Source organism: Protomyctophum bolini, assembly GCF_963924005.1.
Source record: "Protomyctophum bolini genome assembly, chromosome: 11".
In the NCBI taxonomy this organism is placed as follows: Eukaryota; Metazoa; Chordata; class Actinopteri; order Myctophiformes; family Myctophidae; genus Protomyctophum; species Protomyctophum bolini.
Window position 1 is genome coordinate 44,471,720 of NC_137872.1, and position 8,670 is coordinate 44,480,389.

An 8,670-nucleotide genomic window follows, 5' to 3' on the forward strand; every position below is an offset into this window, starting at 1 on the left:
GTTATAAGAGCGAGTTAAGAAATTGTGTTTGTGATGAAAAAAATGCTGACTCATTCAGGCAGTTAACATGGCGTTTCATGACACATTATGATGGTACACATGTCGCTTTCAGGGCTGTAGTTCACGTACCATATGAATCTGGGCTGTGATTGTGACATTGGGTGAAAGAGGACGAGTGTGGCTACAAAATTACCGAAACCCATGCGTGTAAAGTTAATATTTTGGCCGTGAGGACGATTTGTTCTGAGAATTTCGCTACAGTTTTGACACTGGCCCCTCACTCTGACCCGCTCTCTCTCTGGGCGTGCGACACTCTAAGTCGAGATTTTTGCTCAGACCACACACACTTTGAACTGCGATAGCGGGCAAACCGTGCAACGTATTCGAATTCCGTCTGAACCAGGACAAAGTCGATGGCCTCCTGTGCTGTTTGACGTTTAAATCGTGTGTCTACGTAACAGTATGCCAGAGCAATGTGGCTCCAAAGTAACGTGTCGTTTTCTATTTTTACCCACGTTTCCCCATTGACTTTGAATGGGGATTTTTTGCGTAGTTTATTGCGAATTACGTCGGCACGGTAACTCGAATCGGAAAGAAAAGCACAAGCACACCATTCCCGGCCGAGCCGCACGTTTTGATGTATATATTGCGGGGCTTTGGTAAACCGTGCAGCCGGCCATAGCGGTCAAAGTTTCGTGTCTTGATGATTATTAAGTATTGGTTGCGGATTTCAACCTGTGTTTCTGCCATTGCATGGCAGGCACCCAGAATAAAGACAAATGTACTTAAATCTGTCACTTTGTTGTCCAAATTATGGTCTTTACACGCTATGGAAAAAAACGAAAATTACTCAAGTGCGCCCTCCAGTGGCCAAAGTCGGTTTTACCGTTTCGGTCGGTTTTTTATTGAATATCGTCCCGGTTTTGTAATTTTCAAACCGTCACATCCTTAGTAAGGGGTATACTTCTCCCGCCTATCATAGTAGTGTTTCTGCTGCTCCTTTTTGATGCAACTGAACTCCTGCACATCCCGCACAGCACTTTGCAGCCGTCGCCGTAGGGAAGCTGCATAGTCCGCCGGGGTCCCTGGCTGGTTGAGTAAAGACATTGAGGATGTCTATCGCCAAGTTAACATCACGTCCGTGGACCAGGAAGAACGGGCTCAAACCTGTGCTCGCCTGGACAGATGTGTTGTAGGCCAATTCTATTTGGTGCAGGTGTTCATCCCATTCAAAGCCCCTGTCAACCAGGAGTTTTGCTATTTCATTCTTGAGGGTGCGATTAAAACGCTCAACTCCCCCATCGCACTCAGGGTGATATGGTGATGTGCGCAGTTTATGGATTCCCAGATGCGCACAGAGGGTTTTCACTAGATCAGACTCAAACTGTCTGCCCTGGTCAGACAAAATGGCTCCTGGTACCCCATGTTGCCTAATGTATTGTTCAAAAATGCACCGGGCGACCGCCACAGCAGTCTGTTCACGTAGGGGGTAGAGATTCACAAATCTGGAAAACAAGTCCATGACAACTAACACGTAACGGTTGCCCCTCTTTGACGTTGCGAGCTCAGTGATATCTGCAGCAATCATTTGGAACGGCTGGGTGGGCGTGATAGGAACTAACGGAGCCTGCTGGCGTGGCACCGGGGACCGCCTGGTCTGGCAGGTTGAACACTGTTGGCAATGGTCAAGTATATCTTCAGCCATCTGAGGCCAAAAGAAGGACATAGTTGCTCTTTTATAAGTTTTCTCATATCCGTAGTGACCCGCCAATGGGTGTCCATGAATTTGTCCTAGCACCTGAGGGACGAGGTCTCGTGGGACCACTACTTAGAACAGAGGTTTGTGTGTAGAAGGGTGGGAAATCTGGCGTACCAGGAGGCCGTCAACCACTGAGAGGTGACCAAACTGTGGCCACAGCTTACGTAGGGCAGGCGGTGCCGTACGTATCTTCCCAGGTGGGGGTCTCTGACCGTCTTCCAGCCACGTGGTAACGATCTGCAATTCAGGGTCCGCCTGCTGTTTTTCTCTAATGCCCCAGTCATCAGCTTGAATGTGGACGAGGTTGGCCTTCGGTACCAGGGGCTCTAGTGGTTCCGGCAGGGTTCCAGTGGGGGATGATGTAGTCGGGCGCCCTGCAGCAGGTTCGGTGTCTGACGGTGGTGGTGAGGTCTGTGTAGCACATGAAGACACTGTCCTTTCAGCTGCCCCTTCACGCATACCTGCCTCTGGACGTCGTGACATTGAGGTGTTTTGCGCCCTCCTTGTTAATAATGTGCCAGTCATACACATCCAGTTCCACTGCCCAACGCGCCCTGCGGCCAGTGGGGTCATTGTCTAGTAATGCTTATATTGCCGTACTGACCAGACCATAGCAAAAAGTTGAGCGTGTGGCTAGCATACGCGATCACATGTTCAGTTTCTGTGCCAACACCGCCCCAACTGAATGCTGGGATGCATCCGTGTGGAGGAGGAAAGGTTCCTCCAGGCGTGGGAAAGCCATGACCGGAGGACTCGTGAGTTTGTCCTTAAGCATGTCAAACGCCGCTTGGCAAACATCAGACCACTCAAAGGGCACTGCTTTATGTGTAAGGTGGTGTAAAGGTTCTGCGATATCTGAAAACCCCCTTAAAAACCTGCGATAGTAGGAGCAGATGCCCAGGAATGCTCTGACCTCAGTGGGGGACCGAGGGGCAGGCCACGAGCAAAGCTTGTCCGTTTTGGAGGGGTCGGGGCTCACTCCATCCCTGGACACCACATGGCCCAGGAAGGTGACAGAATCATTGGCTAGGTGACATTTCGAGGGTTTCAGTTTAAGGGTTGATTCATACTCCTATTTTAGAGCCGAATAAAAGTCAGTTCGGCGCTGTAGAGCCTACAATTTGACGTCATTTGAGGTTCGGGGGGGCGGGTACCGTCCTAAAGTCGTCTCTTCGGTGCTACTGAAATTTTCTGACGAGCCGAAATCATTTCGGCACTACAGCGCCGAAACAGGAGTATGAATCGGCCCTTAGTCCCGCTGCCCTGAATCTGTTCAGTACAGCCTTAAGGTGTCGCAGGTGATTGTCAAAGTCTCTACTGTAAATTATCACGTCATCAAGATAAATCGGGCAGGTGCTCCAGTGCAAGCCACGCAGCACCAATTCCATTAACCTCTGAAAGCTAGGAGCTGCATTACAGAGGCCCATAGGCATAGTCCGGAATTGGTACAGACCGGCACCGGTGGAAAAGGCAGTCTTTTCTGTGTCGTCTGGGTGGACAGGTATCTGCCAATAGCCCGAAGTAAGGTCAACAGTGCTGAATATTTCTGCCCCAGAGAGTCTGTCCAAGGTGTCATCCACCCGAGGCAGCGGGTGAGAATCTTTAATTGTGACCACATTCAGGCCTCTGAAGTCTACACAGAACCTGTACGTGCCATCCTTCTTCATCAGCACCACTGGTGCCGAGCATGGGCTGTGAAATTCTTCGATCACTCCTTGTTCCAGTAACTAGTCGATTTATGCATGCATGATAGCCTGCTTTGCCGGTGAGGTGTGATAGGCCCGCTTCTTTATGGGTTTGGTGTTCCCTGTTCCCAGATCTGTACTCCCATAATCTCGTGAATGTGTACTGAATACATCTGAATACTCTGCCAACAGTAACTGCAGTTGCTCCTTTTGAACTGTTGTACAATATGCATCTCCCACATTGACTTGGGGAATGGTAGTAGAGTGACAGACATTTGTTGGGGGAACAGGGAGAGGCTCTGTCTCCACAACTTCGTAACTTTCTTGGTGCCGTCCTAGTGGGGGATGAAACTGACCCAAGTTCTGTCCCTTTTTTAGGTGAATGGGTTCCGTGGAGGGGTTGGCCACCCTCACCGCAGCGATACCATTTTTCACTGTCCTGAGCGCCCTTGCCACCGCCAATCCTGTGGTGTCAGTCTTGAGACGGTTCAATAAAAGTCACATAGTTCTGAGCCACTGGGGAATGAGAATCAAACGTGGCAGTCACCACCATCTCTGACAATGGTGGTACAATCACTGGTCCAGCACTCACTACATTACACTGCAAGGGGACGAGGTTCAACATGTTCAATAATGGCTCCTGGTGGCCATTATGTTCAATCATAAAGTCCAACCCCAGAATGGCAGAATAGTTGGCCATCCGTGCCACCCTGAATTCTTGCTGCATCATGTGTGGACCAATGCGCACCTGGGCTGTGAGGGAACCCAATATATCAAGGGGGTGCCCGGTAACTCCTGATGCCAGAACAAATGGCTTGATCATGGGGCGGGAACATAAAACTGGTACTGTTTGACGGAATGTCTCTGTGATAATGGAGATATCAGAGCCTGAATCCAGCAGAATATTCACCTCTGCACCTTCTATCACCGCCCGAATAATCGCAGTGCGATTGTCACATTTATCTGGGTGGACCAGGTGTGGGGCAGTAGCTGTCATTCGGTCCCTAATGGCAGCTAATACTCGTTTCCCTGAAACTTGTCCCCATCTCTCTCTCTCTGTGCTCCTGGAGATTCGAATCGCACCCGGCGACTTGGGGAGGTGGGGCGGTGGTGTGGTCCTGTCGGTCCGACTGTCGCCATGCCGGGGGGCGTAAGGGTACGCTCTGCTCCGGCCCCTGTGGGGCGAATCGCCATAGCGTGTAGTGCCACATGCACAGTCACCACAGCGCTCTGCAGTACGGCCCCCAGAGTACTCATCATGGTCATGTGGAGCGTAACGTGGAGATGGAGAATATTCACGTCTCCTCTGTGGTGTATTGCGAGCCCCATAGTAACCGTAGCTATCACGGCGGGCAGGTGCACTGCAATCATAGTATTCTTCTCACCGTGGGGAATACTCCCGGCGGTCAGGTCTGTGTCTATAGGAGACATCTCTGTTGTAGTCGTCATCACGGCTGTGACGTGTATCTTGCTGAGACTCTCCCTTTGTCACTGTATTAACCTCCAGCTGCAGCCGTGCCACCCTGTCTGACAGGTATTCTAGCTGGTCATCTGTGCATCTATGCTGCTGCTGTTTAATATCCCTTATGTCTGCCTGCATTTGAGCAATAGCTGCTGCTACGTCAGTCCCTGCATTTGGACCGGACGGTATGTTGGAGGGGGTTGTCACAGACATGAGTTGGCTGGGGGAGTTAATGTTAAACGCAAGCTGGGCACGCTCACACTGAGAGGCAATTTTCAAAGCTGAGTCCACTGCAGTAGCACCATGATCATGTATCTTTAGCTGTAAGGCTGAGTCTAGTCCTGCTACAAATCTTCTGAATAGTTCTCACTTCCTAGCCTCCACGCCACAGCTTGGTAACGCCTCTTCCACTAAACATGACAGTTCTGCCAAATACAGTTTCAAGGGTTCATTAGGTTTGCGTGGTCGTGCTGTAATGTAGGTCTGGAACATTGCCAAAAATTGCGCCCGGCCAAACACTGCAGCTAGACGTTCCTAAATTCTCACATAATCATCCTTGATGTCAGTACGGAGGCTCTGCCAATAGGCGAATGCAGGTCCACACAATCTAGCTGGTAATAGTTTAGCCTTATTTACCTGTGCTGAGGACACATTGATCACCACCTCGAAGCGTGCAATCCAGTTGTTAAATGATTCCTCTCCTTCCCCTGTAAAAGCGGACGGTAATTCCAGCCTAAATGGCAAATCTGCTCTTGCAGGGGGGGCTGGACCAGCCTGGTTTGACATTGTAGCTTGTTGTTGTTGTTGTTTCTTACTTTTCTTTCTTTCTTGTTTTCGTCTTCTTCTTTCTTTTTATCTCTTTCTGTCTGTCTTTCTTTGTTTCCTTCTTTATTTTTATGTTCTTCTTTCTGCCTTTCTTTCTTTGTTTCCTTATTTGTTTATTTTTATCTTCTTTCTTTCTTTCTTTCTTTGTTTCCTCCTTTCTTTCTTTATTTTATCTTCTTCTTTCTGTCTTTCTTTCTCTTTCTTTCTTTCCTCCTTTCTTTCTTTCTTGTGTTCTTCTTTCTTTCTTTTTATCTTTTTCTTTCTGTCTGTCTTTCTCTTTCTGCCTTTCTCTCCTTGTTTCCTTCTTTGTTAAATTTTTATCTTCTTCTTTCTTTCTTTCTTCTTTCTTTCTTTGTTTCCTCCTTTATTTCTTTCTTTCTTTCTTTCTGCCGGAGTAGCCTACCTAGTGTTGCTAATTTTGCTAGACAACAGTAAGTACTCACAAGTCCTCCTCCTGATGACGTTGAAACAGAGTTCAAATATTCCTTTGGGCTGGTTCTTTAGCACCGCTGCCACCAGTATAACACTTGGGTGCTATCATAAGAACGAGACGTCAGTTTAGAACAAACTTTTACTCTGTCATCAACAACGTGGTACAGGCACAGCAACAGAACAAAAACATGAATTAACTCTTTTCTCTTCCGCTCACTCATCACTCACTTCCTCTACTCTTGCTCCCCCTACTGTTCTCTCTCGGAACGGTTCAGTCTTACACTAGTCTATTACTTATTGGGATACTATACTTTGGTCCGACATACCATTGGTCCGATCGACTACCTAGTGTGCCACACTACGAGCTTGTAGATCTGCTATTTTAGGGTTGGGGTTAGGTGCAAATCTTTTTCACCCACCACTGATGCATACTTTGGTTAGACATAGCATTGGATAGCATTGGTCCGATTTGATTAAGGTTGGTGAGGTGTGCGTTAAAACAACCAGATTAAGGTTGGTGAGGGGTGCGTTAAAACAACCAGATTAAGGTTGGTGAGGGGTGCATTAAGGGTTAGGAGAGGGTTAAGGTTAGGTTTAGGTGTGCTGCCCTGTGGGAGGTGAGGGTTTGAGATATCGGACCGATGGTATGTCTAACCAAAAGGCTAAAGCATGCACCTGCTGCCATGCTCTTGACTTGTCTCCCAGGCAATAAAGTGTTGTTCATTGTTTATGCATGCATTCACTTTAGGTTTGTTCTTGACTCGTTTTTGACACCATATGATAAATAAAAATAAAAATGTGTAATATCACTGAGATCCACAAGCATATCAGACGGCAAGTTTTTCGGCAGGCACAGAGGCGAATCATGACAATACATTACAATAGGGAAAGGGCGGAGCCATCTATGCTGACGACTAATTATTTGTAACTGTTTCAATGCAACATTATATTCAATACAATACAAATAAATACATGAATGACTAATATTTACCCCGACAAGTGGCTCAAAAGTGTAATGTCAAGCCCTGAAACATGTCTTTGATAAATGGCGACTTGTGGTTTAGAAATGGAGAAGATGCTATAAAACAGAACACTGCATGGAGAAAATGCAAAGTTCAAACATTAAATGTGTTTTCTCTCTTTGTGTCTTTTTGCTAGACATCCCGTACCTCCTTGTGTGTAAAGAGGAGGTTTTCACTGAACAACAGGAGAGGAGCTCCAGTCTGGTCCAGGAGGAACCACAACCTCCACAGATTAAAGAGGAACATGAGGAGATACTTCCAAGACCAGAGGAGGCTGATGTGTCAATGTTGACATTGCTAGCAGTGAAAAGTGTAGATGTTCATGTTGATGGAAACCGAGAGACAGAGCCTGTAGCCGGCACCTCAACTCAACACATGAAAACACAAACTGATGTAGAGGACTGTGGAACATCACACACAACTAGTGACAACCAGCTCCTCTCTTCACACTGTTCTAAATCTGACACTGAAAACAGTGAAGATTGGGAGGAGACCAGTGAAGGCCAGTCAACATTAAACACACTGACATTACACAAGACACAAAATGTGGAAGGACAAAGATTGTCTTTGGGCAACAAGCTGTCCCAGGACCTGGAATCATCAAAACAAACTCACTCCACGAGGAGTCACACAGGGAAGAAAAGCTTTAGATGTATGTGTGGCAAAAGGTTTATTATGAAGGGAAATCTGTTGAGGCACAAAAAGATTCATACAGAGGGAAAGCCCTTTACTTGCAAAGTTTGTGGCAAAGGATATAGTCGGAGTGGTGAACTTAAAAAGCACATGAGGACTCATACAGGGGAAAAGCCCTTTACTTGCAAAGTTTGTAGTAAAGGCTGTAGTCGAAGTGATGAACTTAAAATACACATGAGGACTCATACAGGGGAAAAGCCCTTTACTTGCAAAGTTTGTAGTAAAGTCTGTAGTCGAAGTGATGGACTTAAAATACACATGAGGACTCATACAGGGGAAAAGCCCTTTACTTGCAAAGTTTGTAGTAAAGTCTGTAGTCGAAGTAATGGACTTAAAATACACATGAGGACTCATACAGGGGAAAAGCCCTTTACTTGCAAAGTTTGTAGTAAAGGCTGTAGTCGCAGTGACATACTAAAAACACATATGATGACTCATACAGGGGAAAAGCCCTTTACTTGCAACGTGTGTGGTAAAGGCTTCGCTCAAAGTTGTAATCTACAGACACACATGAGGACTCATACAGGGGAAAAGCCGTTTACTTGTAACTTTTGTGGTAAAGGCTATGCTCAGGGTAGTAGTCTAAAAGCACACGTGAGGACTCATACAGGGGAAAAGCCCTTTACTTGCAACGTGTGTGGTAAAGGCTTTGCTCTGAGTGATTATCTAAAATCACACATGAAGACTCATACAGGGGAAAAACCCTTTACTTGTAACGCCTGTGGCAAAGGCTTTGCTAAGAGTGGTAAACTAAAAATACACATGATGACTCATACAGGGGAAAAGCCCTTT